Raw genomic sequence first — 25,298 nt, 5'->3', positions numbered from 1 at the left:
AACTGGGACTCAATATGAAGGTTTGCTGCTGCTTAGTGTTTGTAAACAAGCCTTTGTCTGTGTCTGTGTTTCAGTAGGGAGTACAAGGCACAGTGTTCTAATATGCACATTGTGCTCCTCTATTTTATTTTTTTTTTTTTATTTTTTATTTTTTTCCCAGGAAGTCAACTTTAATAAAACTGGTTCTAAAAGGATGCAAGAGATCTAAATGATCCAAAGACAGTGATGGCTTCTCATTTTCTGTCCCCTACAGAGAATATAAATATCATTTCTTCTGAAACTAACATATTGGCCTCATTTTCAAAATACATCACTTTATGTTCCTTACAAGGCAGCCATATGTTAAGCATGTGACAGTCACATGATTTATGCAGTGAGCCCCAAGGCTTCCACCAGCTTTCCTGGAACCTACAACCGGAAGAGTTCTGAGATTTCAAATATTAAAGCTTTCTCCACAGCCACAAGTTCCTTTGATGTTTGGGTTATTGAGCACAAACCCACTGGATAATTTGTCTTCAACAGTCCATTTCTGTTCCTAAAAGTGTTAGCTGTGCTTTCTTTTCGATGAATACTCTGACTCCATCTTGAATAACTTCATCAGAATCTCCTTTTGTCTTTGTATATTCTAGAGTATAAGAAAGGCCATTACAGCCCCTGGTTCAGAAACCAACTTTTACACCTGTATGCTCAGGCTTGTCTTTAAGAAGCTGCTTTATCCTGTTTACTACTGAAGGTGTCAGGGCGAGAGCGGCCCAGGTGGGCTGCAGTTTCCTCTTGCTCACAGCCCGGACACTTGCCGGGACTAAGGGAGCCGACATCTTCGCCGTCCCGGCGCCCTGGTGCCTCGGGCCGAAGCTCGGCCGCCTCAGCCTCTCTCCATGGACATGGCGGGGACGTTCTGCTCCTCTATTTTAAATTATTCAATGACTTCCTATTGCCCTTTTGATAAAATTCACACTCCTCCGGAAGACTCACAGAGGCCATCGTCATTAGACCCCTGCTCCTCTGTCTGGTCTTGGCTTGTACCCCTTTCTACCACACTCTCTGCTCCAGCAATACCGGTCCTCTGCTAGAGAGAGAGGAATACTGATATTCCTCTCTCTGTGGCATTCTTCTTCTTCCCATTGTCGGACTAATCTCTCATTATCCATCAGAATAGGTTTTTGATATGTTCTCACCTTGCATTCCTCCCATATGAACACTTGTTGCGTTTTATTGCTGTGGTGTATTTTTTGCCTTTCCTATTAAACTCTAAATGCCCTGCAAGTAATGACTATCTGTTTTGCTGTCCAATGTGCTCTCATCATTAAGCGTGGGCTTTTTGCAAAGTGAGTATTCAATAAACACTCATTGACTGTGTTAAAGAATAATAAATGAATAGCATTCTTAATTCACATTAATGAGGAAGCTTTTCAAGAGAATATGTATACAAACTATTAATATTGTCTTTCACAGTGGAAAATTTCATAAGTGCTCAGTGCTGAAGAGAGAGAAATACACTTGTGCTGTTTTATGAAAAAGGACAGTAGTTTTGGAAGTTGAGATTGAAACTTTCGTATAGCTTTTGTAACTGATGCTACTACTTTTAAATTTCTCCAGAGTAGGCTAGGAACTACAGATATGATGTGTGTCCTACAACCCCAGAGCGCACCATTAATATTGTGTGCTGCCATCTTACTCCATAGACTGGTAGCAGAGGCAGCCTCTGGCATTAATACCACAAAGGCCTACAATGCAGGCTTCTTTACTAGCATTAAAACCTGATAGTGATAAGCCACATATGCAGTACGTTTTCAGTGAGCAGACACATGGAGAACCGAGACTCAACTGAAAGCAGCAGGAAATTCAAAAGTATTCATATTTAGCACACTAGACATTTCTCTATGGGTGCAGCAACCAGTTCTGTCTTTATAACAATAGGAAAGGGCTTGCATGCTCTGCAGTAGTTCCTTATTTTCGTGGGTGGGCAAAAAGATTCCCAGAAGAAACTGGAGTAGTGAAAGCCAGTTATTATTAATGGGACGTAGGACCTGCCTACATCCTACATATGATGCAGCAGTCCACTTTCCAGCCTGGCCAGCTCTCTTACTATCTTCCAAAAATGTGATAGGAAAGAAGGAAAGGCTATCCCACATCCCAACTTCCTGAGGGAAGGCAATTTAATATTTTGTTATATTTCTGATATTATTTATAATGAGCTATGTATCATATGAAACTAAATCACAGTTCTGGCTTGTTTTATAAAAATGTAAAAAAATTTCCTTCCTTTATCATTATAGGAAATAAAACCACAAAAAACCACACCTTAAGGACAGACTGCCACATTCATCTGAGCCCCTATGACCATTCCTTTCATGCTCTGCTTATGCTCTTCTTTGTTGTTTTTTTTTTTTTTTTTTTTTTTTTGAGACGGAGTTTCGCTCTTGTTATCCAGGCTGGAGTGCAATGGCCTGATCTCGGCTCACTGCAACCTCCGCCTCCTGGGTTCAGGCAATTCTCCTGCCTCAGCCTCCTGAGTAGCTGGGACTACAGGCACGCGCCACCATGCCCAGCTAATTTTTTGTATTTTTAGTAGAGACGGGGTTTCACCATGTTGACCAGGATGGTCTTGATCTCTTGACCTCATGATCCACCCGCCTCGGCCTCCCAAAGTGCTGGGATTACAGACTTGAGCCACCGCGCCCGGCTGCTTATGCTCTTCTTACTCACACCATGCTTATTCCCAACTCCAAGTTATTACTCATGCTGACCAGAAGAAATTACTTTTCCTCTTCCTTGCACACAGCTGCAAATTCAGCCTACTCCATGAGGACCAATCTTTTTACTGCCTTCTCTCTATGACCTTCCCCAATACCTCCAAACCACACTGCTCTGCCATTTCCCAGACCACCTTTTGCACTTATAATCAGCATTATTCATTTTGGTGATTAATCTCACCCTGCTTTGCAATGTCCCTTGGCTATTCTCAGTGTCTCTCTTGACTCCCCAATGGATCTCTAAGTTCCTGGAAGGATAAAGCTGTAACTTATACTCCTATGTATTTTTATGACAGTATTAGCCACATAAAAGATGTTGAAAGGTATGATAAATGGTTGAAACCATCATGAAACTAACCATGATCATAAGGTAAACTATAGTGGTATAATTTATAATACTTAACTGTAGCCAATTAAAAAAGGATTTATTTAATAGCACATGGACAAAGAGAAACTAGCACATTTATTTTAAGATAGATTTTTTTTATAATCCAAAAGACTGGATTGAAATGAAATGACTACATACCTCAACATAATAAAAGCCATATATGACACTCCTACAGCTAGTATCATACTGAATGGAGAAACACTAAAAGCCTTTCCTCTAACATCTGGAACATGACAAGGATGCCCACTTTTTCCACTGTTATTCAACATAGTACTGGAAATCCTAGCTAGAGCAATCAGACAAGAGAAAGAAATAAATAGCATCCAAACTGGAAAAGAAGTCAAATTATCCCTGTTTACAAATGATATGATCTTATATTTGAAAAAACATAAGGACTCCACCAAAAAATTATTAGAACTGGTAAACAAATTCAGTAAATTTGCAGGATACAAAATCAACATACGAAAATCAGTAGCATTTTTATAAACTAACAGTGAACAATCTGAAAAATAAATCAAGAAAGTAATCCTATTTATAATAGCTACAAATAAAATAAAGTACCTGGGAATAAACTTAATCAAAGAAGTGAAATATCTCTACAATAAAAACCATAAAACATTGCTGCAAGAAATTGAAGAGGACACACAAAAAAATGAAAAGTTATTCCATGTTTATGAATTGGAAGAATCACTATTTTTAAAATTCCACACTACCTGATACAGTTTGGCTGTGTCCCCACCAAAATCTCATCTTGAATTATAGTTCCCATAATCTCCATGTGTCATGGGAGGGATTCAATGGGAGGTAATTGAATCATGGGAGCAGTTACCTCCATGCTGTTTTCATGATAGTGAGTTCTCATAAGACCTGATGGTTTTATAAAGGGCTTTTCTCCCACTTCACTCTGCATTTCTTCTTGCTGCTGCCATGTGAAGAAAAACATGTTTGCCATGATTATAATTTCCCTGAGGCCTCTGTAGCCATGCTGAACTGTGAGTCAATTAAGCCTCTTTCCTTTATAAATTACCCAGTCTCACATATGTCTTTATTAGCAGCATAAGAGCAAACTAATACACTCCCCAAATACAAGCTATGAATTCAATGTCATCTCTATCAAAATACGAATAACATTCTTCAAAAAAATTAGAAAAAAAATCTTAAAATTTATATGGAAACCACAAAAGATCCAGAACAGACAAAGCTATCCTAAGCAAAAGGAATAAAACTGGAGGAATAACATTATCTGACTTCAAATTATACTACAGAGCCGTAGTAACCAAAATGACATGGCACTGGCATAAAAACAGACACATAAACCAGTGGAATAGAATAGAGAACCCAGAAATAAATTCATACATCTATGAAGAACTCATTTTCAACAACGTTTCCAAGAATATACATTAGGGAGGTCAGATTCTTCAATAAATGTTGCTGGGAAAACTGGATATCCACATGCAAAAGAATTAAAGTAGACCCCTATATTAAAAATGACCTCTTATATGACCTTATATGACCTCTCATATAAAAAAATCAAAACAAAAAAGATTAGCAACTTAAATATAAAACTCTAACCTATGAAACTACCAAAAGAAAACATTGGGAAAACTCTCCCAGGCAATGGAGTGGACAAAGACTTCTTGAACAATATTCTACAGGTACAGGCAACCAAAGCAAACATGGACAAAAGGGATAATGTGAAGTTAAAAAGCTTCTGCACAGCAATGGAAACAATCAACAAAGTAAAGTGACAACCCACAGAATGGGGGAAAATATTTGCAAACTACCCACCTGACAAGGGATTAATGACCAGAATATTCAGGGAGCTCAAACAACTCTACAGGAAAAAAATCTAATAATCTCATTTTAAAATGGGCAAAAGACCTGAATAGACATTTCACAAAGGAAGACATACAAATGGTAAACAGGCATACAAAAAGGTGCTCAGCATCATTGATCATCAGAGAAATGCAAGTGAAAGCTACAATGAGATATCGTCTCACCCCAGTTAAAATGGCTTAGATCAAAAGACAATAACAAATACTTTGGAGAAAAGGGAACCCTCATACACTGTTGGTGGGAATGTAAATTAGCAAAACCACAATGGAGAACAGTTTGGAGGTGCTTCGAAAAAACTAAAAATAGAGCTACCATATGATCCAGCAATCTCACTGCTAGATAGATACCTAAAAGAAAGGAAATCAGTATATTGAAGAGATATCTGCACTCTCATGTTTATTGCAGCACTATTCACAATAGCCACGATTTGGAAGCAACTTAAGTATATGTCAACAGACAAATGGATAAAGAAAATGTGGTACACCTATCCAATGGAATACTATTTAGCCACAAAAGAGAATGAGATCCTGTCATTTGCAACAACATGAATAGAACTGGAGGTCATTATGTTAAGTGAAATAAGCCAGGCACAGAAAGACAAACATCACATGTTCTCACTTACCCATGGATGCTAAAAATTAAAATAATTGAACTTACAGAGATTGAAAGAGAAGAATGGTTACCAGAGGCTGGGAAATATACTCAGGAAGGAGTGGGAGCAAGAGGGGATGGTTAATGGGTAAAAAACAGAAATAGTTACAAAGAAAAAATAAGACTTAGTATTTGCTAGCACAATAGGGCGACTATAGTCAATAACAATGTACTTGTACATTTTAAAATAATTAAATAGTATAATTGGATTGTTTGAAAAGCAAAGGATAAACTCTTGAAGTGATGGTTACCCTACTTATTCTAACGGGATTATTATGCATTGCATGCTTGTATTAAAATTCTTCATGTAACCCATAAATATATACACCTACTATGTACCCACAACAATTTTTTAAAAATTTAAACAAAAAATAGTACAGTACAAAAAAAAAAAAAAAAAAAAAAAAAAAAAAAAAAAAAAAAAAAAAAAAAAAAAAAGGAAAGAAAGAAGAAAGAAAAGAAATGAGCCAGCCAGGTAAAAGTTGTGTTTTCTGGATTTGAATGTGAAATTACTCATGAGCAATTGCTATTTAATTGATTTAAAGCACCACAAACCGTTGAATTATAAAAGAGATGCTTGATAAACCTGTTTACATAATTCAATGTGGCCTGGAGTGCTCTTTGCTTTTATTTTTTAGTAATATTTCAAAATATTTAAGATACAGAGCAGAAGCAAAAACCCAGAAGAGCCAAAAAAAAAAAAAAAAATTTGGAGGAAAGAAAAAGACAGAGGATTGACACTACCAGATTTCAAGACTTACTATAAAGCTAGAGTAATTAAGACATTGGGGTATTGAGGAAAGGATAAACAGATCCATACAGCAGAAGAGAGAGCCCAGAAAGGCAATACAAAGGAACAAAGGGTATCTTCAACAGAGTTGAACAACTGAACATTCACAAGGAATAAAAAGGATGTAGACATAGACGTCCCACCCTTCACAAAAATAAATTAAAAATGAATCACAGACCTAAATGCAAAATGCAAAACTACAAAACTCCTAGAAGATAACATAGGAGAAAATCTTGATTTCCTTGGTGATGATGTTTTAGATACATAAAAAGGCACAGTCCATGAAGGAAATAACTGATAAATTCGACTTTATTAAAATTAAAGACTTCTGCTTTTCAAAAGACACTGTCAAGGGAATGAGAAAGCAAGCCATAGTTTTGTAGAAAATATTTACAAAAGACCTGCAGATAAAGGACTAATATCCAACATATACACAGAATTCTTAAAACTCAACAATAAAAATTCCTAGAAAAGGAATTTTTCTAGGAATTTAAAAATGGGCAACAGACCTGAACAGATACAACAAAGAAGATATACAGATGACAAATAAGCATATGAAAAGATGCTGCACATAGTGTGTCATTAGGGAACTGCAAATTAAAACAACAGTAATATCACACTTACTAGAATAGCCAAAATGCAAAACACTGACAACAACCAAATGTCAGCAAGAATGTCACGCAAGAGGATCTCTCATTCATTGTTAATGGGAATGCAAAACAACCATTTTGGAAGACAGTTTAATAGTTTCTCACAAAACTAAACCTATTCTCACTATGCAATTCAGTAATCATGATCCTTGGTATTAACTCAAAGAAGCTGAAAACTTAACGTGTTTACCCAAAAACCTGTACATGAATGTTTACAATAGCTTTATTAATAATTGCCAAAACTTAGAAGCAACCAAGATACCCTCTGGTAAGTGAATGAATACATAAATGGCGGTCTATTATTAAGTACTAAAAAAAAAAAAAAGCTATCAAGTCATGAAAAAGCCTAGGGGAATGATAAATGCATATTGATTGATAGAAGCCAGTCTGAAAAGGCTACATAATGTATGATTCCAACGTTTAAATGCATCACATTCTGAAAAAGGCAAAACTATAGAGATAGTAAAAGGATCAGTGGTTTGCAGGAGTTAGGGAGGACAGAGGGGTGAATAAGCAGAGCAGAGAGGATTTTTAGGGCACGACATTAGTCTGTTTTCACACTGCTGATAAAGGCATACCTGAGACTGGGCAATTTACAAAAGAAATATGTTCAATGGACTTACAGTTCCACCTGGCTGAGGAAGCGTCACAATCGCGGTGGAAGGTAAGGAAGAGCAAGTCACATCTCACATGGATGGCAGCAGGCAAAGAGAAGAGCTTGTGCAGGGAAACTCCTCATTATATAATCATCAGACTTCATGAGACTTATTCACTATCACAAGAACAGCACGGGAAAGCCCTGCCCCCATGACTCAGTTACCTCCCAGCAGGTCTCTCCCACAACACCTGGGAATTGAAGATGAGATTTGGGTGGGGACACAGTCAAACCATGTCAGGCAGTGAACCTGTCAGTATGATATTATACATGTCATTATACATTTATAGAACCCACAGAATGTATGCTAAGAGTTAACTCTAATGAAACTATAGTCTCTGAGACATAATGATGTGGGTTCATTGATTGTAACAAACGTGACACTCTGATGAGGGGTAGTGACAGTGGAGGAGGTTTTGTGTATGAAGGCACAGGGAGAATATGGAAATCTCTGTACCTTCCACTCAATTTTGCTCTGAACTTGAAAGTGAAAGTCTATTTTTAAAATCTGAAATAAAGTTTATTTAAAAACTGTTTGTTAAACTCAAAACTTTTTTTAAAGTTTTCATATAAGAAAATGAACTGTAGTCTAAAAGAACGTTATATTTCCTTCCTGAAGGTGGCGTTTGTGTACTATAGTCAAAGAATGCTTCCCCCGTTTGTTAAGGAGAAAAAAATAATCTTTCCCAGACAGTAAAAAATCTCATAAAACTGTCATGAGTAATTCCAGCAGCTAAGTTGAAATGAACGGCTATTCAGAACACCTTTGCTTTTCCATGACAGGGGTGAGCTTTCATAGATTAAGGTTATAGACTTACCTGCAAACACTGGGACCCATAATTCAATTTACAGGTACCTTAAAGCTGAAAGAGTGTTAGCAGAGCCTACACTCTGGGATGTGTTACAGGCATCAGGAAGTTCATGAGCTAAGTCAGGCCACAGTTCTGGCTAAGATGGCCCAACAAAAAAACGAGAGTTCTCAGGCCTGCACAGAAACTGTGACCAATTTGCTATTAACCACAAACACCTGCATTGTGGGAGCTATTTGAACTTGAGAGAAAAACCCCATATTTAAAAGCCACCTAAGCCCAAATTCTCCATAACAATTTGCTCTGGAGCATGTTAAACTCACAGATTTCTGGACTTCAGAGATCCTAATGTCAAGAGTGTATCAGGGCACAGAAATCTACATTTAAGAAACTTCCTAGGATGGAGAATTACTCAGATATATAAATAGAACCAACTCCTGATATAAGCAGCAACATAAACAAATCTCAGAAACAAGATTCTGAACAAAAGAAACCAGACACAAAAGAGTACACACTGTACGTGTGTGTGTGCATATACATACACACACATATACATAACATATAAAGTATCTGTGTATATAAAACGTGTGTATATATAATACATATATAAAGTTATAGAATGAGTACAACTTGCCAATAGTTATAGAAATCAGGTCAGTGGTTGTATAAGGCAGGAGATTAGGTGGATCAACTCTAACGGGGCATAAGGGAACTTTCCAGTGTGATAGGAATATTCTATGTTTTGATTGGAGTGGCAGTTACATGGGTGTATATATTTGTCAAAAACTCATATAACTGTACATTTAAACTGTGTAATTTAATTGCATATAGATTATACCTTGATAAGGCTGATTTAATAAGAGAATTCCTAGGTGATTTGAACATACATCTGGGTTTGGGAGCCACTGATACTTTGCTATGGGAAAATGACCAGATCATAAGTGCACTTGAGCCATACTGGGGCTCCTTTTTGGCATTTTTATTTCCATTGACAGAACTTCTGAGCCCCAGGGCACCTTCCAGAGCAAGTTGTCTGGCTTCTAGATTTTTTATATGTATTAGTCAGGGCTCTCTTGAAGGACAGACTAATAAAATATGTGGATATATGAAAGGGAGTTTATTAAGGAGAATCGATGCACATGATCACAAGGTGAAGTTTCATGATATGCCATCTGCAAGTTGAGGAGCAAGGAAGCCAGTAGTGGATCAGTCTGGTCCCAAAGCCTCAAAAGTAGGGAAGCTAACAGTACAGCCTTCAGTCTGTGGCAGAAGGCCCAAGAACCCCTAGCAAACCATTGGAGTAAGTCCAAGACTCTAAAAGCTAAAGAATTTGGAGTCTGATGTTTGAGGGCAGGAAGCATCCAACATGGGAGGAAGATGAAGCCTGAAGACTCAGCAAGTCTGCTCTTCCATCTTCTTTCTGCTTTATGCGCTGGCAGCTGAGTAGATTAAGGCTGAGTCTGCCTCTCCCAGCCCACTGACTCAAATGTTAATCTCCTTTGTCAACACCCTTACAGACACACTTTGCGTCCTTCAATACTTTGCAAAACCAATACTTTGCATCCTTCAATCCTAATCAAGTTGACACTCAATATTAACCATCACACTATGTGAGAAAACTGAAGCTCAGAAAGGTTGAGAGACTTTTCCAAAGTCACACAGTAAAAATATCAGTAGAGGCCGGGTGCAGTGGCTCACATCTATAATCCCGGCACTTTGGGAGGCTGAGGCAGGTGGATCACGAGGTCAAGAGATTGAGACAATCCTGGCCAACATGGTGAAACCCCGTCTGTACTAAAAATACAAAAATTAGCTGGGCATGGTGGCATGCGCCTGTAGTCCCAGCTACTCGGGAAGCTGAGGCAGGAGAATTGCTTGAACCCAGGAGGCGGAGGTTGCAGTGAGCTGAGATCGCACCATTGCACTCTAGCCTGGGTAACAAGAGCAAAGATCCATCTCAAAAAAAAAAAAAAAAATACCAGCAGATATCAGATCTGAATTTTTACAGCCTTTGCTATTCTCAGTATCACACTGCGTTGAATGGAAGAACAAGAAGTGAAGAGCAGATGCTTCTTGCTCTGATTTTGCTCCCTTGCCTTTCACTGCCATCTACAAGATAGAGCTACCTGGTTACCTGAGCCAAGGAAACAGAATAGAGTCCAATTTTACAAGGAATGGCCGAAAGACTTCGGTTTCAGACTTGTTCATTTACTCATTCAACAAATAACCGACAAATGTTTGTTGAGTGCTTTCCAGTCACAGTTTTAGGCGCAAAAACAGTAGTGAATAAAACACATAGGATCCCTGCCCTCAAAGAGCCTATTATCATCAACAATAAGGCAATAAACAAATGCATCAGCAAGAAAATTTCAGATGGCGGAAAGTGCTTGAAGAAAACAAGGTGATTTAGAATAACTGCAAAGGAAGGTCTATTTTAGCTGGCTTTTCAGAGCAGGCCGTGCTTGGGATAGTGACTGAGGAGCATGAAATATGGCTGGAGATGAAGAGGCTGAAGGCAGCTATCTCAAACACCTGAAGAGCTGTCATGTAGAGAAGTGTGCTTGCTTCATGCGGACTCAGAAGGTGGAGTGAGAACCAATCTGAGTGCAAGACAGAGGTTGATTGAGACCAGTTTAGGAAAGAACTTTCCAACCTAGAAGAAAAGGAATTAATACTTTACTTGAAGGCATACTATGTCCTAGCTTCCTTATTTGTAATATTTTGTTTAATGCTTTAAAAAACTCTAGGTGGTAGGTGGAACAATATCCATTGGAAGGAGAGATCTCCCCACCTCAGGAAGTATGCATGCTCCTGGCTGAGATAAAGATGAGTGAGGGGTTCCTTAACCTTGGGGACCCATCCCCTGCAGATGCTGCCCTGATTATGTTATAGAAACCAATGGAAAAAGCAAATTAAACATACTCCAGATTCCCCCCCTCAGGTAGTGAAAAGTTGGTGACACTTCTTTAACAACAATAGGGTGTTTCCAGTTTAACTAATCTTTAACCTTTAACCAAACTCTCAGGAAGTCCTTTCCTGAATATTCTTCCTGTGGAATGCAGCAAAATGGCATTGTCATGCCTCCCTCAAAGAGAAACTGACAAGGCCATGAGTGGCTCTTGAGGATGAATATCAGCAGGAGTGGGAAGGGTACTGAGCTACCTGTGACCTGCAGAAACTCTGCCTGACTTATTTCCCTTCATTAAGAGAAAACATGCTCGATTCACTTCAGGAAAATGAGGCTATTTATGAGAAAGGAGTACTCTTGATTAGAGGCTCTTAAACAAGTGGCTCTCCAGAGAGAACAGTAAGTGTCCACCACAGACAGCCTGGGAAGAAAAGGACAGCCCTAGATATTTTGGATTATTTGGGCATTGGTCTTCCTGAGGACCAGTGCAAGGAATGAAGTAAAGTAAATGAGTTCAAAATTCCTTTCATTCTATGAGTCATAGCTTTGTCAAAACTACGCAATTGTTGATCCCACTTAGCTCCACATGGAAGGCAAAGTTCAAGCTATAGTACGGGTAGCAACATGATCCATGTACAATTGTGCAAAACACAAAATTCCCACAAGCCAAGCACACCCCCGTTGCCTTCAGATGGTGACTCATCAAGATAAAATCTTGTCCTCTGTCTTTTGTCCTATCCTAAGTTGTTATTCTCTTAGACCATAAACCACTCAAAGGCTCAGTCTTCCCTTCTTTCTAGCACCATGCCTGACAGAGAGACAGAAGGCACCTGATTAGAGTATAATGAACAAATAAAGTTTCATAAGTCCTACTTTTCAGTACCTAATAATAGCTCCCAGTGGCCGGGCGCGGTGGCTCAGGCCTGTAATCCCAGCACTTTGGGAGGCTGAGGTGGGCAGATCACGAGGTCACTAGATGGAGACCATCCTGGTCAACATGGTGAAACCCCGTCTCTACTAAAAATACAAAAATTAGCTGGGCATGGGGGCATGCACTTATAGTCCCAGCTACTCGGGAGGCTAAGGCAGAAGAATTGCGTGAATCCAGGAGGTGGAGTTTGCAGTGAGCCGAAATTGTACCACTGCACTGCACTCCAGCCTGGTGACAGAGTGAGACTTCATCTATGAAAAAAAAAGCTCTCAGTGCCCAGGAGTGTGCTGAACACTTTACAGGTATTACTACATACTATTATTAGAAACGGGTACTATTACCATCATTACTGTTTTAATCATCACTATTTCATATGAAGAAAGACCTAGACTTGAAGCCACTCTGCTATACTGCAGGTTGTTTTTCACCCTGTTGATAAGGGAATATGGGACAGGCAATATGTGGAAAATTTAGAGACTGCTTTGTCCCAAACCAGAGTCAATGTCTCAACTTACACCACTGCCAGTATCTTAGTAGTCTGTGCACTATGTGGGTAGAGTTGACACTGTTAAATAGAGAGAAAAATGCCAAAAGACAGGAGTGACCTTTCTGCCTCTGATCTTTTCTTGCTCTCCTCTGTTTTCCAGTGCTACCAAGGGGCATCTGGACTGAAGCCTCCAAATTAAAGTGAATCCACACTTGTAATAACCAGTGTGGGGGAGAGTCTAGGACAGCAGACTAGGGCTTTGATAGCTTACAGTTAAAGATGTTTTGCTTCTAACTTAATAAGGTGTGAAGACTTTTAGCACTTTACATATGAATCCTACATCTCAATTTATATTTAAAGTGTGACCATTTAGGAGCTTAGTAAGTGCTAGACACCATGCCAAACCCATTGGGTGCATAATCTCAATTAACTCTCAAGAAAACAAACAGCTCTACTGATTTAAATTGTTTTCTTTTAGCTTCAATGTAATATATTGGCTGGTGGGGAGGTGAGCAGGTCGTGGTGGCAGCCAAGGGCTGGGCACTCAGCTACAGAAAGGTGGAATAAACTTACACGTGTTGGCAGGTGATTTTCGTCAAACAAGGCAAAAAGAACTGGCTCCTTGACAACCTACATGTCTGTCTTGGTCAACTCCTGATAAACCAAGACAGTCACAGGACTTCAGAACCCTGTGCATACATGGGGAGGCACCACCCTTGGCTCTGAGCTAGCAAATCTTTCACCTCAAACAGTGCATAATCCAAGAGGGAGAGAAGTTATCTATTTTATAGCAGGGGGAAAAAAAAGCAGATCTGGGTTTAAGTTTCATCTTTAAAAACTAAGGTTCCTGAACTTCCTCATCAGGCAAAGCCATCACAAACCTACAGACCACCTTTTCTTGAATTGGAAGAAGACACACCTTTTGGGAAAACTTGGTGAGTTTGGTGTGGTGCTTGGTGAGCAGACTGGAGTGCTTGTGTCCTTCCCTCCAAGATTACACAGCTCTGTGCCACAGTCCACGGCTCAGTGAAAAAAGCACAGGTCTGTATTTCATTTCTGACCTGTCCCCTTGGCAGACACCCCCAAACAACCTGCATAAGCGTATGCAAGAGGGCCACCATCAGGAACAATGTGAATGTCCCAAAGTGACAATCCAGGGCCCCAGCCCACCCACAGATGGGTTTTGTTACCTCTAATTATGTTTGAAAGAATTTGAATTGCTTGTCAACCTTAAAAATTAGAAGATTTCACATAAAATCTAGAGTTCAAGCTTTTCTTGAAAAATGAGATCTGACCACACTGGCTCTGCATTCCTGCAAGACTAATTGAACCGAAGCTAAGCAATGCTGCCTATTTATGTATGTACTTCAAAAAGTGTTTATAGTATATTTTAGATTTCATTCTCCATTAGTACATAAAAAGCCACCATTTTCTTTTTGTTATTATTACTTGTACAGATTTTTGAATAGATGATCCTTGTGTTTGGCATAAAATCTAAAATTTATGAAATGGTATAGATATATACTGTTCCCCAATTCCCCAGATGCAATCGCTACAACCATCCTTATGTGTCCTTTCAAAGGTGTTACATCCACAAACTACAAATAAGTATGCAGTATTTCTAAGACACCAACAATTGCAAGATGAACCATTATTTTGTGTTCACTAAGAAAGCAAATTCCAATAAAATCATGACATCATGCCTTAATGATGGTCCTGCCTGATCCATACATCAGTCAAATCAGACCCTCATTGCTTTGAAATTTGTTTCATCTATTCTAAGGGGCTGGATGTTTTTCCTGACTTCTGTTGGACTGCTTGGAGTATGGCAGCCAATCCTTTTACATGTATCTCAGTAAGAAAATGTAACATAGTTTCATCACTTGTGGATATCTCCATTTCTTCTGTCTTAAAGAAGACTTAGTTGTTTCTTTGATAAATGTGTAATTGGTCGATTATATATATTGATTAAATTGATTCCCTGAATTTATCTTGTGTAAAAAGTAAGGTAGGCATCTAACTATTTTTTCTAGAAGCCGCCTTCAGTTTACTATAGTTTCCCTCCACTTTCAACTGTCTTACCTGTGAGAGCTTCACTTACATTACTTCTTTGACCCCTAATAGACATTCGAGTTCATAACACCTAGAGTACTGGATAAATGACTGGACAATGCAATTAGCAATCTCATTGGTAATCCATTTGCTGTGAGAGGCGAGGTGGTTTCAGTACAAGAAGCAAAGTCCTCTAAATAAGACCTATGCAGCTGTGCACACAGTCTCAACTGGGAGAGCCCTTTAGGAGCCTGCACATGACCAGATTTGCTGGGGTTGCCTTACCTAGGGGTTTCTGACTTCTGGCTGGATTCACCTCCTTCTTTCTTTTAGATGATGTGTCTACGTCACTGCTAAGCGACATAAGGAAAGCAAGTAAGATTCATATCAATACAAGACAACCTAATGAACAGCAAAGCTAAAATCGAAGCCTGGAATAGGCTTCTGCATTTACATTAAACATGGAGCAATTATGGTGCAAATTGATATGGTTGTTCTAAGACAAACACATCCTTAAAGTATGCCTTGTACTTGGAAGATGTGCAGTGAACAAACTTCAGAGGTGTGAGTTCTAGGCCTTCCTCTACGAGGGTACATTGTACGTCTTTGAATAGGCTACTCTCTGAAACTTAGCTTATTAGTCTATTCTATGTATGTGTTAGACTAGAATCTAGATCTGTGATCTGAAGCTCTTTGCACAACAGGTGTCTTTGAAATACACACAATTTAATATGAACTTTCAGAGCTTTCACAGCCTCCCTGATGTCCCCCTATTCATCTCTATACATGACTGTCTCCAATGTTTGCCTGTATACACATTCTAAGTTTCACTTATTTTCTCTGTGTCATTGTTACAGAGACAACATTTAATGGTGCTTAGCAGCTGTACATTAGAGATATTTTTCAACCTCCTATTCCTTGAGAGAGTAATAACAAAACAGTCTTGTAGAGGATATTCATGGCCCCAGCATCCGACATTAGGAGAAGACACCTTCCACTCAGAGAGCAAATATGCTACATACCTACTTTCCTAGCACCTTTGTAACAAAGACCTGAATCTCAGTGTTGTTTCTGCCCTGGATTTAGAATTGGAAACTGGTGTCACAGAGGAACAAGACAACTCACAACACATCCTGGCAAAGGTGGCCACAGTGATGACATCTCCCATCTATCTCCGGAGGCTGCAGTGGTGGCTGTTTTGGTAGCAGCACCCAGTGTGCATTAGAGATATTTGCTGTATGGTCTGTAGCATGTAGCCCCAATTCCAGGGACCATGGTCTCTTTGAGGGAGAGGTTTACTGTGGCATTGTGAGCATTGTGCTTGGCTGATTCTCTGGCCCAACCCAAGCTTCTGAGAGCTACCATTATCCTTTCATAAATTCCTTTTCTGTTTAAATTAGCTAGAAGTGCTTTCTGTTGCTTACAACTGAAAAGCTGGGTGACACAAACATTACTCTTTTTAAATGGGATACAATGACAGAAATTATTTTTCAACAAAGTACTTCTTGAAAAGTTAGCCATTACAGTAGTTTGGAAAAAGGGGAACAGAATGCTGAAATGCACGACTTAAAGTAACTGTAGTACCGTACTTGCCTTTAGCACCTTAAGAAACTGGCAAAAGTAACAGCAACAAGGATAATATTAAATAATAAGAAATCTGTTGAGCGATTCTTCCATTATTCCATCAATTACTTTGGTGCATTTAATGATGCATTCATCTACATTTCATTAAGTATTTGGAATTTGTCAACAAAACAGTGTGCATAAGTCATATGTACATTTTTGAATGCCTATTTTGTGTCGTTATTACTGCTAGATGTTGGGGCAGATTCATAGAAGAAAGAGATCGATTTTTCCCTTTGAAGAAAGCAAGAAAGTTCAACATAATGTTGAGTTACAGAAGTTGAGCCTGTTTTGTGTAATCAGAGAAAAAGTTTATCATCTGGATTGTACTTTTTTCAATAGACTGAGGTGTGGTCAGGTTGTGTCTCTGAAAGTATGTGAGGTTTCCAAGGCAACAAATAGCGGTGGGGGGATTGGGGAGAAAATAGAATTTCATCTTTGTTATTTTAAAAAGCCACTGTAATGTTTGTGCAAAGTTTTCTTAGTGTCCCCTAAGTTTTCCTGTTCCACAGGGACTAAAGAATTTTTGTTTAGGCCCTAGCAAGTCTAAATTCTGTTGGATTGGATTGTTGTGCCCTCTCAAAGAATTGGCATGAGTCCCAACAATTTGGAAAGGTTCAGCCTGTTTTGTTCTGTGCACCATTGCCTTGACCCCTTAGTGAGAACTTATCTGGAAAACAGGTGTGTTTGCTCAGGTCTGAGGGGGCTGTAGGACAGATTTGATAAGTCGGCTGATGGGACAGAAGCTCTGTTGTCACAGGAGGCTTGCATAAGTGTTGCTGCTTTGACGGGTTGAGGGAGGCTGTGTGTGGAGAAAGGGCAGTTATTTCGCCAGCAGTTCTGTCACCAGGGCCACCTAAAGAAGGAAGCAGGCATTTGCTGTAATAAGGTGAAATGTTTGTAGTCTTGTTTCTGACCATAACCACATTGAAAGCTTTTCCTGGCAAATCAAGCAGAAAACGTCTCTGGCCTCCATCCTCATCTCCTATATTTCCCATGCCAAATATTGCTTCAGTTTTTCGGAAATGATTTTACTCTTCTATGAAAACAAAATCCCAAGGAAATAAGAGAAACTTGTGAACAAAACCTGCAACAAGGGATCCTGCTGCCAAGAGAGTTAAAAAGAAAATACAACTGTTCAGAGAGGTCTATTTAAGATCAGCATTTGGAATGAAAAGCACATTTTTGTACAGCAGCTAGTTATAAATGGTGATTGGGTTCCCAGATGGGCCAAAAAAGGATTGATTAACTCACAATGTTCCTGTAAAATCAATCATATTTTCTTAGCCCTGTATAATATTTTCATACCATTTGTTTTTTTCACTATACACTTTCATTTTCTTTCTTCCTTTTTTTCTTTTTTTTTTTTTTTTGAGATTGAGTTTCAGAGCTTCACTTTGTTACCCAGGCTGGAGTGAAATGGCACAGTCTCAGCTCACTGCAACCTCTGCCTTCCAGGTTCAAGCGATCCTCCTGCCTCAGCTTCCCAAGTAGCTGGTATTACAGGCACTCACCACCATGCCTAGCTGATTGTTGTATTTTTAGTAGAGATAGGGTTTCACCATGTTGGCCAGGCTGCTCTCAAACGCCTGACCTCAGGTGATCCACCCACCTCAGCCTCGTAAAGTACTGGGATTACAGGCATAAGCCGCTGTGCCCAGCCTTATACATTCATTTTCTGCCATAATGCTAATAGGAAGGCATTTTTAAAATTAGACAAAAGTATAAAGAATGAAGAAAAAACTCCCCAAAGTTCACCACCCAGAGATAACCATTAGAATACAATTTATTCCAGTTATTTAAAATTTTTTAACAGATTTATTCAAGTATGATTAACATACAATGAACTGCAACATTTAAAATGTTTAATTTGATAAGTATGACTTGTGTGTATGCCTGTGAAACTATCACCACAATCAAGATAATGAGCAAATCATCACCCTCTCCCCCAAAATCCTCATATCCCTTTGTAATCCCTCCCTCTGGTCCCCATCCCCAGGCAAACTGATCTGCCTTCTACCACTATAGATTAGATTGCATTTTCTATAATTTTACATAAATGGATTTATAGAATGTGTATTTCTTTTTGTCTAGTTTCTTTCACTCAGTGTAAGTTTTTACATGATATCCTATACCAATAGCTTATTTCTTTTTATTGCTGAGTAGTATTCGATTGAATAATTATACAATTTATTTATTTATTCATCTATTAATAGATATTTGGCTTTGTGATGTTTTTTCCAACACCAACAAGCAATCCTTCAATTCTCAGACACCAACTTGATGTCATTTAATTCTGACCCTAATTACCTCGAGTTAGCACAGATCCTACAGGTTAAGGACTCAGTCCTACAAGACCGCCCCGACTTCAGCCCCAAATGGGGTCCTCAGGCAACTACATTTCTACCAGACTGACTACAAGTTCAGGGATTCTCACAACTCCCTTTCCAAGTCCCATAATTTGTTAGAACAACTCACAGGATTCAGGAAAGCACTTATGATTACCAGTTTATTGTAAAGAGAACAACTCAGAAACAACCACATGAAAGAGATGAGTAGGGGAAGGGGTGGGAGAGGTGGGCAGAGCACCTTCCTGGCACCTCAGTGTGCTCACCAACTAGGAAGCTCTCCAAACTCCTGTTGTTTAGGGGTTTTTAATGGAGCTTTCATTATGTAGGCATAGTTGATTAAATCACTGGCTGTTGGCAATTGAACTCAATTTCCAGTCCTCTCTTCTCCTAAGAGGTTGGAGTGTTGGGAAAGAAGAGTCGGAATGTTCTAAAACTATAATCATGGGCGTGGTCTTTCTGGTAACCAGTCTCATCCTAAAGCTATCTAGAGGTCTCACTATGAGTCACTTCATTAACATAAACTCAGGTAATGTAAAGAGGGACTTGTATTTATTTTTATTTTTATTTTATTTTTGAGATGGAGTCTCACTCTGTCGCCTAGGCTGGAGTGAAGTGACACAATCTCTGCTCACTGCAACCTCCGCCTCCTGGGTTCCAGAGATTCTTCTGCCTCAGCCTCCCAAGTAGCTGGGACTACAGGCACTTGCCACCACACCTGGCTAATTTTTTTATTTTTAGTAGAGACAGGGTTTCACCATGTTAGCCAAGATGGTCTCGATCTCCTGACCTCATGATCTGTCCACCTTGGCCTCCCAAAGTGCTGGGATTACAGGTGTGAGCCACCATGCTTGGCCATTTTTTTTTAATTTATTTTTAATTTCTTAATTTTTTTAAACTTTTAGTTTAGGTTCAGGGGTATACGTGCAGATTTGTTATATAGGTAAATTTCTGTCACAGGGGTTTGTTGAACGAATTATTTTGTCACCCCAGTATTAAACCTAGTACCCAATTGTTATTTTTTTCTGCTCCTCTCCCTCTTCCAAACCTCCACCCTCAGGTAGGCCCCAGTGTCTGTTGTTCCCTTCTATGTGTCCATATGTTCTCACCATTTAGCTCTCATTTATAAGTGATAACATGAGGTATTTGGTTTTCTATTCCTGCGTTAGTTTGCTAGGGATAATGGCCTTCAGCTCCGTCCATGTTCCTGCAAATGACATAATCTTGTTCTTTTTTATAACTGCATAGTATTCCATGGTGTATATGTGCACACTTTCTTTATCTAGCCTACCATTGAAAGGCATTTAGGTTGATTCTATGTCTTTGCTATTGTGAATAGTGCTGCAATTAACATATGAGTTCATGTGTCTTTATGATAGAATAATTCATATTCCTTTGGGTATATACCCAGTAATGGAATTGCTGGGTTGAATGGCCGTTCTGTTTTTAGGTCTTTAAGGGATCGTGACACTGCTTTCCACAATAATTCAACTAATTTACATTCCCTTCAATAGTGTATAAGTGTTCCCTTTCCTCCACAACCTTGCCAGCATCTGTTATTTTTTGACTTTTTAATAGTACCCGTTCTGATTCATGTGAGATGGTATCTCACTGTGGTTTTCATTTGCATTTTTTCATATGCTTGTTGGCAGCATATATATCTTCTTTTGAAAAGTGTCTGTTCATGCCCTTTACCCACTTTTTAATGGGGTTGTTTCTCATAAATTTGTTTAAGTTCCTTATAAGAGGCTAGATATTAGATCTCCCTGAGATGCATAGTTTGCAAATATTTTCTTTTATTCTGTAGGTTGTCTGTTTACTTTGTTGATAGTTCCTTTGGCTATGCAGATGCTCTTAAGTTTAACTAGATCCCATTTGTTAATTTTTGCTTTTGTTTAAATAGCTTTAGGCATTTTCGATAGGAAACTTTTGCCCATTCCTATGTCCAGAATGAAATTGCCTAAATTACTGTACAGGGTTTTTATAGTTTTGGGTTATACATTTATGTCTTTAATCCAGCTTCAGTTGATTTTTGTATATGGTAAAAGGAAGAGGTCCAGTTTCAATCTTCTGCATATGGCTAAACCTTTATCTCAGCACCATTTATTGAACAAAGAGTCCTTTCCTCATTGCTTGTTTTTGTCAGTTTTGTCAAAGATCAGATAGTTGTATGTGTGTGACCTTATTTCTGGGCTCTCCTATTCTATTCTATTCTATTCTATTCTATTCTATTCTATTCTATTCTATTCTATTCTATTCTGTTGGTCTATATGTGTGTTTTTGTGCCAGTACCATGCTGTTTTGGTTTCTGTAGCCTTATAGTATAGTTTGAAGTCAGGTAGTGTGATGCCTCCTGCTCTGGTCTTTCTGCTTAGGATTGCTATGGCCATAAGGTCTATTTTTTGGTTCCATATTAATTTTAATACTTTTTTCTAGTTTTGTGAACACAGTCACTGGTAGTTTGATAGGAATAGCATTGAGAGTGTAGATTGCTTTAATCAGTATGGTCATTTTAACAATATTGATTCTTCCTATTGATGAGCATGAAATGGTTTTCATTTGTTTGTGTCATCTCTCATTTCTTTCAGCAGTGTTTTATATTGCTCATTATAGAGATCTTTCATCTCTCTGGTTAGCTGTATTCCTAGGTATTTTATTCTTTTTGTGGCAATTGTGAATGGTATTGTTTTCCTTATTTGGCGCTCAGCTTGGCTGTTGTTAGTGTATAGGAATGCTAGTGATTTTTGTACTTCGATTTTGTATCCCAAAATTTTGCTGAAGGTGTTTATCAGCTGAAGGAACTTTTGGATTGAGACCGTGGAGTTTTCTATATATAAAATCATGTCATCTGAAAACAGAGAGAGTTTGACTTCCTTTCTATCTATTTAGATGCCTTTTATTTCTTTCTTTTGCCTGATTCCTCTGGCCAGGACTTCTGATACTATGTTGAATAGAACTAGTGAGGGAGGGCATCCTTCTTTTGTGCTGATTTCAAAGGGAATGCTTCCAGCTTTTGCTCATTCAGTATGATGTTGGCTATTGGTTTGTCATAGATGGCTCTTATTATTTTGAGATATGTCTCTTCAGAACCAGGTTTATTGAGAGTTTTTAACAGGAAGTGATTTTGAAGTTTATCAAATTCCTTTTCTGCATCTATGGAGATAATCATATGGATTTTGTCTTTAATTCTCTTTTTGTGATGAATCACATTTATTGATTTGTATATGTTGAACTAACCTTGCTTCCCATGAATAAAGCCTACTTGATCCTGGTGGATAAGCTTTTTGATATGCTGCTGAATTTGGCTTACCAGTATTTTGTTGAGGATTTTTGCATGGATGTTCATCATCCATGGCCTGAAGTTTTCTTTTTTTATTGTGTCTCTGCCAGATTTTGATACCAGGATGATGCTGGCCTCACAGAATAAGTTAGAGAAGAGTTCTTTCTCCACAATTTTTTGGAATAGTTTCAGTAGGAATGGTTCCAGCTCTTCTTTGTACATCTGGTAACATTAGGCTGTGAATCTGTCTGGTCCTGGACTTTTTTGTTTGGTAGGCTATTTACTACCGATTCAATTTCAGAGCTCATTGTTGATCTGTTCAGGGATTCGGTTTCTTCCTGGATCAGTCTTGGGAGGCTGTATGTGTCCAGGAATTCATCCATTTTTTTCCTGAATTTCCTAGTTTGTGTGCATATAGGTGGTCATTATAGTCTCTGATAGTTGTTTGCATTTTTGTGGGATCAGTGGTAATTTTTTTTTTGTCATTTCTGATTGTGTTTATTTGGGTCATTTCTCTTTTCTCTTTATTAGTCTAGCTAGTGGTCTATCTTACCAATTTTTTTTTTCAAAAAACCAGCCCCTGGAATGGTTTTTGTATTTTGGGGTGGGTTTTTTTTGGTGGGGGGTGGTTGAAATGGAGTCTCTGTCACCCAGGATGGAGTATAGTGATACAATCTCAGTTCACTGGAAGCTCCACCTCCCATGTTCAAGTGATTCTTGTGCCTCAGCCTCCTGAGTAGCTGGAATTACAGAAATGTACCACCATTCCTGTCTAATTTTTGTATTTTTAGTAGAGATTCACCACATTGGCCAGGCTGCTCTTGTACTCCTAACTTCAAGTTATCCACCTGCCTTGGCCTCCTAAAGTGCTGGGATTACAAGCATGAGCCACTGCATAGGCCTGAATGGTTTTTGTGTGTGTGTGTGTCTCAATCTCCTTAAGTTCAGCTCTGAGTTTGGTTATTTCTTGTCATTTGCTTGCTTTGGTGTTGGTTTGTTCTTGCTCTCTCATTCTTTTTGTTGTTATATTAGGTCATTAGTTTGCAATCTTTCTAACTTTTTGATCTGTGCATTTAGTGCTATAAATTTCCCTCTTGACAGTGCCTTAGCTGTGTCCTAGAGATTCTGATATGTTGTATCTTTATTCTCCTTAGTTTCAAACAACTTCTTGATTTCTGTCCCAATTTCATTATTTACTCAAAAGTCATTCAGGAGCAGGTTATTCAATTTCCATGCAATTGTATGTTTTCAAGCAATTTTCTTAGTCTTGATTTTTATTTGAATTGCACTGTGGTCCAAGAGAGCAGCTGGTATGATTTCAGATTTTTTGCATTTGCTGAGGATTGTTTTATGCCTGACGGTGTGGTTGATTTTAGAGTATGTGCCATGTGGTTAAGATAAGAATGTATACTCTTTTGGTTTTTTGTGGAGAGTTCAGCAGATGTCTATTGGGTCCATTTGGTCCAGTGTTGAGTTCAGTTCCTGGATATCTTTGTTAAGTTTCAGCCTCAATGATCTGTCCAATATTGTCAGTGGGATGTTGAAGTCTGCCACTATTATTATACGGGAATATAAGTCTCTTTAAAGGTCTTTAAGAACTTGCTTTATGAATATAGGTGCTACTGTGTTGGGTGGATATATATTTAGGATAGTTAGGTCTTCCTATTGAATCAACACTTTACCACTATGTAATTAATGTCCTTCTTTGTCTTTTTTTGATCTTTGTTGGTTTAAAAATTCTTTTGTCTAAAATTAAGATTGCAACCCCTGCTTTCTGTTTTTCATTTACTTGGTTGATTTTTCTCCATCCCCTTATTTTGAGTCTGTGGGTGTCATTGCATGTGAGATGGATCTCTTGAAGACAGCATACCAATGGTTCTTTCTTCTTTATCCAGCTTGCCACTCTGTGCCTTTTAATTGGGGCATCAGTTTGTTTACATTCAAGGTTAGTATTTATATGCATGGATTTGAGCTGTCATTGTGTTGCTAGCTATATATTATGCCAACTTGTTTGTGTAGTTGCTTTATGGTGTTACTGGTCTGTGTACGTCAGTGTGTTTTTGTAGTGGTTGGTAACAGTCTTTCTTTTCCATATTTAGTGCTTCCTTCAGGACCTCTGTAAGGCTGGTCTGGTGGTAATGAATTTCCTAAGCATTTGCTTGTCTGAAAATAATCTTATTTCTCCTTCACTTATGAAGCTTAGTTTGGCTGGATATGAAATTCTTAGTTGGAATTTCTTTTCTTTAAGAATGTTAAATATGGGCACCCAAAGTATTCTGGCTTATAGGGTTTCTGCTGAGAGGTCCACTGTTAGCCTAATGAGCCTCCCTTTGTAGGTTACCTGACCTTCTCTCTAGCTGCTTTTAATGTTTTTTTTTCTTTCATTTTGAACTGGAGAATCTGATGATTTGTGTCTTTTCAAAAACTTTTGAAGCATTTTGTGGGGGTTCTCTGCATTTCCTGAATTTGAGTGTTGGTCTCTTTGAAGCAGGAGTGGCTGCAAACAAATGTCTCAAACACCAAGCAGGGAAGGAAGTGGCAATTTTACTCAGCCAGGAGCTGTAGCAGGTATACATGCCTTAACAACTGAGCACCCCAACAAGGAAAATAATCCTGGCCCTTTTAAAGGCTCACAATCTAAGAGATCTAAGAGGTGCACATGTGAGAGGGTTGTGATTGATTTAGCAAGCATGGGGAATGTGACTAGATAGGGGTCTTGAGTGGCTGAGTAAGAACAATGGCTTCCGGAATAAGGTTCCTCCATGCCATGCCTGTGATCTATAGATACGTATTGTGGTTAGAAGTAGGGGGTTTAATTTTTAACTTCCAGACCTGGTCAGCTGCACTCAGCCAGTCTTCCACTGACCTCATCTGACTAGCTTTTAACTTTCATTTCCTCCTGTTTCCCTAAGCACAGGCCAAGGGAAGGGGGTCTCTTTTCTCATCTTTAACTAGGTTGGGGAAGTTGTCATTGATATCCTGAAATATGTTTTCCAAATTATTTCCATTCTCCCTGTCTCTTTCAGGGATGCCAATGAGTTGTAGATTCAGTCTCTACATAATCCCATATTTCTTAATGTTTTGTTTGATCCTTTTCATTCTTTTTCTTGTCTGACTGTCTTATTTCAGAAAGC

The 25,298-nt window shown here is 38.7% G+C and overlaps 1 pseudogene; it reads right to left on the bottom strand.

Moving 5' to 3' along the window:
- Nucleotides 1-294: 294 nt before the first annotated feature.
- LOC108317661 lies at nucleotides 295-895 on the bottom strand (annotated as a pseudogene).
- Between the last annotated feature and the right edge of the window lie 24,403 nt (nucleotides 896-25,298).

Source organism: Cebus imitator, unplaced genomic scaffold (genome assembly GCF_001604975.1).
Source record: "Cebus imitator isolate Cc_AM_T3 unplaced genomic scaffold, Cebus_imitator-1.0 Scaffold205, whole genome shotgun sequence".
Classification (NCBI taxonomy): Eukaryota; Metazoa; Chordata; class Mammalia; order Primates; family Cebidae; genus Cebus; species Cebus imitator.
This window is presented reverse-complemented; position numbering and strand designations above follow the sequence as displayed.